Genomic DNA, 11,659 nt, shown 5'->3' on the forward strand with positions numbered 1-11,659 from the left:
GTCACAGGGCACCACGATGAGTGACTTCCATCAATTACTATTCAAGCTGATAATTAACAGATTTGCTCATCAGATGAGAGAGATTCTGGAAATAGTAGTAAAGGGAGCAATTTGTTCTAGCACAGAATTTGATACATTATACGACCAGGTTGCCTTCGATGGCAGGGTCTGTTCTTTATGAAAAGGGGACCTAACTTTCTTTCACAACCCAAAGGGAAGCCACCTATAGCTAACAGAACTCCTTTTCCATAGAATGGGTTAGTCTAGAATATTACTTTCCCAGAGATCACTCTTTACCAAAGACAGTCAGGAGACAAAACAACAAAAGGATTTATTATATAGGAGAAAATAAGTACACAAGAAAACTGACCATAAGTTTGAAGACAGAACCAAAAGACAAGTAAAGTTTCTTACCCTCTCATTGACTACCACCTAGCTCTTAAGAGAGACCTGTGTGTATTTTTAGAGATCAGCCTTCCTGCTGACCCAGCCAGCCCTGATCACCATGGACCTGGATTCCTCTAAACCTTGAGAAAATCTAAAGACCCTGGCCATCTCACAGATAGCCCTTAAAATACCTCCAAGCCAGCCTCCACTCAGCCCTCCATCTATATATTCTCAATTCCTCATGAGTCTCAGCATCATTGAGAAATGACTTTCTTGGCTAATAGGCTATTTTTGCTCAGATACGGTTGTTTTTCTCATTACAACCAGACAATAACTTGGGTGCCATCCCACTAGTGGACCCTTTTGTCTGCAGTTGGGAGTGGCAATTGTCCTTGCTCCAGAACAGAATAGGTATTTAGCAGTTATGCCTACTGTCTTTTCCTTAAGGATGTATCCTTGAAGTCCTTTGACTAAACCATATAGATATATATAGACAGAATAATATAACCTATGCACACATGCACAAGGCAGCCAGGCAGCATGAGAGAAGCTCCTGCAGCTCTCCACAAGTAAGTCATGGGAGGGGGAAAATTGAGGCCCCTATAGTGAAGGAGGGATGGAGCTGGACAAGGATGGGGCTGGGGGTACTGCCCAACTGGGGTAGTGCTTGGGGTTTGGGGTGGGAATGTTCAGCTGCTAGGCCCAGCTGGGGTGCAGGACAAAGCCATGGGTGGCTCATCTGGGGGGGCAGCAGGCAGCTGGCTCCCCACCACTGTGCGCACTCCTGGGGGTCCATGGGGGACATGTGACCCCCAGATTTGTGCATGGGGCAGGGGTGGATGTGGGCTTCCTGCTGCAGGTTCAGGACTCCCAGCCCTGCTGCCCTCCCCCTGGGACCACTGCAGCTCAGCAGGCAGGACCCAGTAAAGCAGGGTAGAGTGGGACAGGGAGGATCATTATCCACCAGGAGCTCTGTACCACCATGGTGAGGCACCCTCTCACAGCATCAGGGGCAGCAGCAGAGGTTGTGGCATAAAATTGTGACCCCTGCTGATGCTGGGTGGGCAGGGAATGCCTCACCATGGCAGTGTGGAGCTCCTGGAAGTGGCACTGAGACTCCTCACCCCACTCTGCCCTGCCTTGCCATGCCAGGTCCTGTCCACTGGGCTGCCAAAGTCCCTGGAGGGAGAGCAACAGCCACCAGCTGGGATCTGCCTCCCCATGGGCTCTCTTCCAGAAGTGCCACCTGTGGGGGAGGGGGAACCAGGCTCTCTGCTCTGGCTGCAGCAACTGCCACCTCCCATGGGTGGCAGAAAGAGCTCAGGTGCTGCTGGGGGTGGGCAGGGGGTTGCAGACTGGGGTCCCTGGCCCCATAGCCCTGGCAGCTGGGGGCCTCCTCTGGCAGGGCTGGGAGGGGCAAGGGGCTGTGGATGGTGAATAAGGGGCACCAGCAGCGCTGGGGGGATGGGGGTAGGAAGGGGCAATGGCATGGGCAGGGCACCGGCACATCAGGTCTGTTCAGTGCCACAAAGTGCGGGGGGGGGGGAAGGGGAGGGACAGCTGCAGCAGGACCCACATCCTGGTGAGTGAAGAGGACAGGGGGAATCTCTGATTTTCCAGGGTAAAAAAACTCAAAATCAAATGCCAAAATTTATAGGTATTTAGAATGTATTATAGTGATTGAGGCACTAGTAGGCTTCTAAATTGTTTATAAATTTGTAAATATATCAATAAAACACTGTTTTCAACTGATTTTATTTATATGTATAAACACACACACACACACACACACACACAAAATCTCATGGCGTTTCATTTTAATCATGGAAAAATGTGGATTTGGGGTTTTTAAATCAGAGGATTTGCAATTTTTATCAGAGAATTTGTGATTTTTAAACAGAAAACCAGGATCCCTGATTACAACACTATACTAATGGAAAGGTGGGAGGTGTGGATTCACAGCCCCTAGATAAAGGGAAAAATAGAACCTGAGTCTTGTGTATGCCAACTGGGTGCTCTAATCACTGAGTTTTTGGTAAAAGGGAGACTGCTGCCACAGTTTTGGCAGCCCCCTTCCTCAATTTTTTTTCTAATTACCACTATGTGGCACATTCAACCTGAAATCATTAACAGCTTTTCAACGCTAGAAACTGCATTTGGAGAGTTGTAGGGAAGAAGAGGGGTGAATTTGCCATTTGCTGAAAAAATGCCCAGATTTACTGGTTAGGTACAGGAGAATAGTTCTGTGACCCATTACAAGTTTTCTGTACCACACTTTTCCTCCTGAAGCTTGTTATCCACTTAAGTTTCACATGCATTTATGTATGTAGCTTACTTCTCCATTTCTAGCAGTGGGTAAAAAGGTTTGCCATATCCCTTTACATAATACATTTTAGATTTCATTTTACAACCTGAACCCTTAGGATTTCTATAGTACAAATATATAATCTCACGTAGTCTTTACAACTAATAGTAGTTCTGTTTGAGCATGTGTGCCCTTTATATCAGCATTCCCTAAGACAATTGGATTTCATTTTTTTCTAGTTGATTTTTCATAATATTTAGGTCATTGTGTTTTGGAAAGAGTTTTCACATAGTTCAGGTTAGCATTATTAGACTCACAGCTTTTATTTCATTGCTTCTTCAACAACCACCTAAAATCTGTTCACATAAACTACAAATAGAGTAAAAGTTCTGTTAACCAGCATCTTACAAGCCAGCATGCTCAATTAACTGGCATGCTGGCTTGTAAGATAAAGTGAAACCAGAAGTGCCCACCGTGGCACTTCTGGTTTCTCTGAGCCCCCACGGCCCTGGGCAAAGCAGCTTGCACTGCCGAGCTCCCATGGCCCGGGGGCATAACAGGCTGTGTGAGGCCTGCCTTCCTGTCCCATGGAGCCCGCAGGAGGGGCAGTGGGATGCCTCAGACGCGGCAGGAGAAGCAGCAGCCTGGGCCACTCAATTAACCATATTTTGTTATCCAGCATCCCCCATTCCTGGGAGATGCCGGAAAACAGAGCTTTTACTGTACTGATGTCTGCTTTTTTCACTTCCTCTTCTACCTTCTCAGTCATTGGGGGAATCATTTTTGGTGATATCCAGGTGTCTGTCGTCTATCTCTATGAAGAGAAAGTCAATGTCTTTTTCCATATTGTGTGATATTCAGGCAAAGACCTGCTCTGATTTCTCCAGGATATATCAAGCAAAATTCATTGGAACATTTGAATGGGATCTCAAACCCATTGAAACTGCCCCTTGCCTTGACATTTGAAATTTTTTACAAACTTGACCAAAGAAAGTTCTCACAGAAGGACAATTTATTCACCACAACCTCATCTGGCTGGATACAGGGCCTGTTTTAACAACTGTTTCCACTTCTGGAGTAAATGGAGTAAAATGAAGATCTCATTATTGACCTTTACCTTCTTTGAGAGAAGACAGTAAACTCAAGCAGGCATTGATTTCTAGAGGACAGAATTTCTGAGAAATTTCTTCAACAATGGAAACAGAGTGAGAGAGCGAGGGAACCATAGGCAAATCCCCTGCCCGCTCCCTAAACTGGGGACCCTGGTCTGGGAAGCAGGTGGGGAGCTAGGAACAACTGCTCCACTACCCTCTTAAACTGGTCTGGGAGGAGCCTGGAGCAGCCAGTGAAGCTTCCAGCCTGCTCCCCAGAGTAGGGATCCCTTCTGAACTAGACTGGTTGGGGAACAAGCAAGCACTCATTCTTCTGAGAGAGTTTCTCTTGCACGGGAGATCTTCGTGGACATGTTTCTGTGGGGAAAAATTGAATGCATACTTGTATACTTGCAGTGACTTTCTCCATATCCACTGTCTCCTGGGTTCAGTTACTTGCTTGGGTCTTTGTAGATTAGGCAATGCTCCAGACTTCTTATGAGATATTACCATAAATAATTTTGCCAGTAGTAGTGTATGTATAGCTTTCATTAACATGGTACAGTAGAATTAACAATTAAATGATATATAAGAATAAAATGATAAGATTTGTGTTTATTATTAAAAGCATACAATAAAATTAAATAGTCTACTAATTTAAACAAAAGGAAAATCAGACATGATATGTGATGATACATGATAATAAAAATAAATAAAATTAAGAAATATAAAATAATATAATCACAAATTAAAAACAAGGAATTCTATTTGATTTTGGCCTTTATTCAATAATATTACCGCTGTGTTGACTTGAGCATTTCACTGAAGTTTGGGTCTGAAAGTTGCTTTTGTTAGGAGAGGTTGTTTGATTATGGAATCAGGTATCAAGCCTCAGCTCGTCAGCCCAGCTCTCTCTAATTTACCGGCTCTAATCCCGATCCTGGCAACTTTCACCCCCTACACTTTTACTCTCTCTCTTACCTTAACCTTTCCCCAGGTATCCCAAGTACACCAAGCACATACATACACACCACAACACCCAAGTTAGGAACTCACCTGTGTGTATGTGTAGGTGGGTGGTACATATGTGAACTGATATACATATGTGTCATTGTGTGCATGATATACGAATTAGCGATCCGTGTATGTGTATTGGGTGTGCAGGTATTGGTAATTGATTCTGGTCTAATTTCTTTTGGTCTGTATAGTGTATGTAGGTGCTTGAATGGGTGATAGGTGTGCATTTGCCTAGGCTGGTAATTTTGGATGTGTATGTGCCTGAATTGGTAGTGTGTGTGTGCAAGCCTGGTGGGGGTGCATGCACCTAGAGTGTGTGTATGCGCCTAGTGTGTGTGTATGCACCTGATTTTTGAGTGTGTGCCTGTTCAATTGTACACCATGCCCTCCTGTCTAACAGCACAATACTGAGATCCTGAGAGTTGGCCTGACCCCACAGGGCAACAAAATCACAGGGGTAGACAATGCCCTCACATGCATAGCATAGCATAGTGTAGCATAGAAGCCACCCCAGATAAGGGTTATATGGAAGAAATGGAGAAGGATAAAGCTTTTGGACTTGAGGGTTCAGTTTGAGAAAACTACTGTATACATAAAGCACACTGTACACAGAGAACATTACTCACAGAATGCCATTTTGGGTGAGTTCATTTTAGACCTTGTAGGTGGGTCTGTACTTGGATGAGAGACTACAGAGTAGAGTTGAATTCTGGAGTCTAAAAGTTCTGGAGGTCTGAATTCTTTATCAGGCATCAATAAAGAAATCCTGGGGTCCCCAATGCCAGGACTTTTGCCAGTGCAGAACTACCCATGAGCTATAGATACAGAAAACTGGTGAAAACCAGGCAGGCATGTTTCCATACAAACCCTTCCTGTTTTTTATTGGGAGTTGTATTTAGACCAAAAAATTTACACAAAAAATGTAGTTAGGATGAATCCAAAGAAAATCAGTTTTGTCAGAAAATTCTGAACTAGTTCTACTGTTAAACAAATTTCCGTAGAGGAAGAACACACTGTACTGTGGAAAATACTGCCTTTTTAATAAAATGTAAAATTGAAATACTGATAGTTTGTCATTACCAATCCTATTTTAATTTCTCAGTTAGCAGGGATCCTAATCACATACAAGCTTTTGGCACTGCATTCTGCCTGCATTTCTATGTAGTTTCAATTAGGTCTGGTATTTTCTTCAAATCTTTGTTACATGAGATCCCTGTATGCTATATACAATTTTTGTATTCTAATTCAGAAAAGGAGCTACTCTGGAAAAGCATTAGAACAGAAAAAAAATCCATGCTTTTAGTCCTCATCCACAATTTGATGCTCACCCTGAAGGATCTATACCTTTAAAGTTAAACATTTGCTACAGGAGGTGGCCCTGGATTAATGGATAACATCATTCCATGTTCTTGGATGGAAGATTTTTTTGAACAGCAGCAGTATCCTTCTATTCACCATCTGTTTCTCATTGCTGGTGGAAACAGAAGAGAAGGCAGTTACCCATTTTTTTCCCACTATGAATACCTAGACTCTCACAGTATAGTTTCACAGCTACCTCACTTTTACATTTCTTTATGCAGATATAAACAAATTTTATTGTCTTTTTTTGGTTTTGGTTAAAAAGTGTTGTCTCATAGAAAGTTGGGAATTGCCATAGTGCTACTACTTTAATGTGTGTTATGCTGCTTGTAACAGATGTCAGTATCAGATGTCTGAGAGGAAAGAGTAAAACACCTTGTAGTGGATAAGTATGGAATAACCTGCCTAAAGAGGAATAGCATATTTATACATTATAGCCTATACTTTTTTTCTTAATCTCTGTGCAATGTTCTCTTTTGAATCTACTGAGCTCTAGACTGGAGTGATATCCTGTGTGCTTTTCATTCTGAGTGAGCATTTTGAATGTCCTGACAAGAGCTGGTCAAAAAAAAGGAGGGTGGGTTTTTGGATGGGTTTTTTTTTTTCAGCTGAAAATTTTGCATGGGAAATATTAACTTTTTTGGCAAAAAAAATGACTGAAAAATGTCTGTTGGGTAGTGCTGCTGCAGTGCCTTGTAGGTACTGTCATTCTTTATTAATTAGATTCCCTGGCAAGTTTTTATCTTCCATAACATGCCATCTATCTCCTTTTCCACAGCCATTACTTTGTGTCATGGGAATCCTTGGCCAGAGTATATCAGGGGATGTGTTGCCTGACTAGCAGCGGGGCACCAGAGAGCAAAGAAAGGGGAAGGGAGGAGACAAAACTTTACCTGCCCTAGGGACACAAAGACTCCCACTGCTCTTGCCATAATCTTACTCCTATGTTCAAGCAGTGCAGGGTGGCTTTTGCCCTGTCTCTGCACTTGGCTCCTATGACCAGGCAGTCTGGGCTGCTCCTGATGTAACAAAAGCTGGGGGAGGGTGCCATTTGGCACCCTTCTAAGTCTGTGCCCAGGGTGGATACCCTTCTCACTTCCCCCCACTAGTTATGCTGCTGTTAATGACCAGTGCTTCAGGTGTGTACCCTATTCTTATATAGTTTAAGTATGTACAGTTCTCATTGCAAAAATACTGAGAGGTTATCATCTCCTATGGTAATTGGGTAGTGGCACTATTTAAGTTGATTCTGGAATGGAAATTCTCTAGTTGTAGCAGGTTTATAAATAGGTCTTTTCTTCAGTCTTAGACTTAGGTTGTTTAGAATAAAATACTACCAAAGAAGCATGACTTGTAATTGTTATATTTTTCCTCTTTTTTTGTGGAAGAATACCAGAAAAATTGCATGATAATTGCTATAGGTGATTTATTTTGAAGGCTTCAATAGGATTTAAACAATGCATTGATTTTCCTGGGTACCTACCTAAGAGTAAATTTCATTCCATGGCAAAACTCATTCTTGTGTCAGTGCAGAGCCTTTTACAGCAATTCACTGGGTATGTCTATGCATGCAATTAATACCCATGAATAAACTCCAGAGCTTATTGCTCTGGACATTTTTGCTCCCAGGCACACTGTTTGAATGTGTGCTTCAGAGCAAAAAACTCCAGATGATATTGGTCTGGACTTTATGTGAAACACATTGAGCCTGGTTGGAGCAGCCCTGGCTGGCAGCAGCTCAGGGCTGCTTTGACCTGGCTCAGTGTGCTGCAAAGGGGCTGTCTGGGGTATGAGGGCACTTCAGCACAGGGCTAGTTGGCAGGCAGCCCCCACACTGAAGCACCCTTATGCCCTAGCCAGCTTTCAGTGTCTACATGTGTGCTGCTGTGCATGAAAAAACTCTGAAGCAGGCTAGTATTTGTATCAAACTGCTCCAACATTTGATAGAGCTAATTAGGCAGCTCTGCAGTAAATGTCTTGTGTAGACACACCCACAGGAATTAGCTTGTAACTCTCCAGGCAATTCTACTAGGGGTCAGTGAGAAGTAGCCTTAGCAGGCGCATGCTTCTTGCAGTGTCTCAACCCCCTTTGAGATACTGCAAGAAGCACATGTCGGAACAAAAAAATATTCTCTATGCTGCAAATTTGCAGCACAGGGGTAAAATTAGACCCCAGGGGTCAAAAAATACCCTGGAGGAAAAAAGCAGGGCAGACAACTGGAGGCTCAGTCCTCCACAGAGATGCTCTGGTAGCCAACCAGAGTGTCTCTATGGTTGGCCCTTGCCCTGGTGCTGAAGCATGCTGCCTGCCTGTGCTGGGCAGGCAGCAGTGAAAGCTGCATGGACCTGGAACCAGCTTCGTGCAAGGTAAGTAGGGGGTTGGGGAGGCTGGAGGAGCGGAGGGAGGAGCCATGGGGGGGCATCTGGTCCCAGCCCCCATTCATGGCAATAGCAGCAGTGTTTGGGGATGCTCAGGGCTTCATGGCACAGCCCCCTGCATGGGGGGGCTGAGGGGCCCAGCCCCAGATGCCTGGCATTCATGCTGCTGTATCACGTGGGTGTGCCTGGCTCAGCAGGGCGTCCTGTACTGTCTCAGCTCTTGCCACTTGGGCTAAGTGGCACTGAGCCCCGGGCAACAACTGCAGCACCCCCAACCTTCCAGACAGCACTCAGCATCCTGTCGAGCCACATGTGCACGATGTGGCAGCGCAGGTACCAGGTGCAGCGTGGGTACCAGGTGGCCAGGGCTGAGCCCCACTGCCCCACACCATGCAGGGGGGCTGTGCCATGAAACCCTGAGCAGCCCTGACTGCCGCTGCTGCTGGTAAGCTGTGGGCAGTGCGGGAGGCTAGAGCTGGGCAGGGGAGTGATCAGGAGGTTGGAGCCAGTGGGGAATGCCTGAATTGTCTCCAGCCTCCTGATCGCTTCCCCACCTATCTCCAGGTTCCTGCTCATTGTCCTGCTCATCTCCAGCCCCCAGAGGACTGGAGACAGAGCAGGAGAATGAGCAGGGGCTGGAGATGAGCAGGAGGCTGGAGGCAAGACCCTGGTGATGAGCTAGAGACATTCCCCTGCTGTCTGCAGCTTCCTACTCATTCTCCTGCTTCTCTCCAGCCTTGGGGGACACTGAGCAGAGCCCCCTGGGCTGCACCCATCAGTCCTCAAAGGCATCAAAGGAGCCGGTGGACACTGCCCACTGGTGCTGTGCCTGGAAACATGTTCGGACAAGTGAGAGGAAAGTGGCCCCACAGTCCCTTGGCACTTTCCCGGGCAGAGCTGCCTTCCTGGTCAACTACAGGGCCCACTTGGCCAGGGCCAGGGCCAGGGTCAGGGCCAGGGCCAGGGCCAGAGCCAGGAGGAAGTGGACAAAGAAGTCCAGGGGTTTGGTGGGGCTGCAGATGAGGTGACCAAAAACGAAAAGGTGGGGGGTGAAATTCAATCAGAATCTCAGGAGGAGGCTCTGGATGTGCAGGTGGAGGGCTGCAGCCTGGTGCACTCAAGGGTCATGTGTGCCAGGGTCTCCCTCTGCCCACAGAAGGGGCAGGAGCCCCCCAGAAGCTCCTGAGGGCAAGGAGCCCTGAGCTGCTTGCCAGGGCAGGTTTTTATACTGCTGGGGCCAGCACAGGTTTTGGGAAGTTTTGTTTGTTTCTGAGAGTTTTATTTCCTTTCAGAAAAAAAGTAGCAAACAATCTATAATCAGGGAAATGGAGATATTCAGACTGCCTTATTGGGTTTGAGCTACTCTGGAAATATAAAGCAGCCATTATTCCAGATGAATCAGGTGATGGAAGAATCCCTGGGTAGTAAATATCTACTGTACCACATGGACCATGTGTAAGGGGAAGTTTGCCTGGCCAGGGTGGCTGAGTTGCATGGATTGCCCATATTGAAGATTGTGGAGAAAGCACAGTGTGTTGTCTAGCTTTTTAGAACAAGGCTTCATTTAGAGAGCTGTGGTTAACAAAGGAAATATTGGTGGTCCACTTAAAAAAAAAAATCCTATACTTCTTTTTTGAATATAGTATTTCAAGGCTTCAGTAGCTCAAGCATTAGAGCTTGATGCCAAAACTGAAATCTATAAAGAAACTGTGTTCTTCTGAGTATTTTGGTAGCTTATCAGAGAACATGGAAGAACTGATGCATTTATTCTTTCTTTTGAGATTAAATGTAATTGGTTTAAAAAGATAATCGTTCCTTTGTTTGAGTTTTATGCATTTCTTATGAAGAGCTAACACATTTTTGTGTAGTCTGACAAAGTGTACAGTCTTTTATCCTCATTTCCCAGTGGATAAATACTTTGTTAATTAATAAAGTATTATACTAGCACTTAGCGTCTGCATTTAACTGTGGAAGGATTTTATTCAAATTATGTTAATAGATTGTCCGCTTTACTTTTTGCATTAATTACAACCTTTTCCTGTGATATTGTCATCAGAGAATTGTCACTATGAATACAGGGAGCTTTTTTGGATTATATTTTGTTTGACTGTTCAAAATAAGGTTGGTTACATATTATATACTCTGATTTAGAGTTGGTGCCCAAATATTTACTGAGAATAACTTTGGTTACAAATTTAGCCTTTTTTCTGCTTCTGCATTGTTTACAAACTAAATCTGATATATTTTTATTGATTTTATTATACATATTTGTTAAATAGTATATGCAAACAATAATGGAAATAATTATTTGTTTTTGAACTGTTTATTCTGAGTATTCACTATTCATTATTTTTTATTTTTAATTGATCATCAGAGTTGAATGGTATTGGTACTGCTTCAGAACAAGATGCCTGAACTTTTTAAAAAGAAAGTTAACAAGTGAAGAAATATCTGTACTTTTATTATTTAGATAGATGAAAAGCTAATAGAATAAGGACATATAAGTGTACAGTTATGAGTCAATAACTTCATTGTGTTACTGGATTGTGAGTGGCTGCAACAACTCCATTTTAGTATCATTCCAACAAAGTGAGGATTTTTCCCAAGGTTCACCATGGATTGGTTTCTTTGTTATTTATGATGCATTATGTCTGTGGAAGGGATCTTTATATGCACTCTCTAATTGTGGCTTGTTCTTACTAATTATTTTTTTCATAGAATGATAGCATTTTGTAGAGTTGTACAGGATCTCCAGGGTCATCTGCTCCAACCCCCTGCATGAATGCATGAATGCTACTCCTAAAACCATTACATTTTTTAATATACTGAGTTCAGTATTTTGTATATTCATCTACTGTCAATATATAGTAAATAGTTGTAATTATTATGTGTCTCATAAGTTGTAATTATAAGCTTCATAAAGAAAATTCTTAAAGTGCTAAAAATATATTCATAGTTTCATAGTTTTTAGGGTCGGAAGGGACCTGAGAAGATCATCTAGTCCGACCTCCTGCCATGGCAGGAAAGAGTACTGGGGTCAAACGACCCCAGCAAGGTGTTCATCTAACCTCTTCTTAAAAACCCCCAGGGTAGGAGCCTGCACCACCTCCCTTGGAAGTTG

The sequence above is a fragment of the Gavialis gangeticus genome, unplaced genomic scaffold (genome assembly GCF_001723915.1).
Source record: "Gavialis gangeticus isolate Ggan-Ray unplaced genomic scaffold, GavGan_comp1, whole genome shotgun sequence".
NCBI lineage: Eukaryota > Metazoa > Chordata > Crocodylia > Gavialidae > Gavialis > Gavialis gangeticus.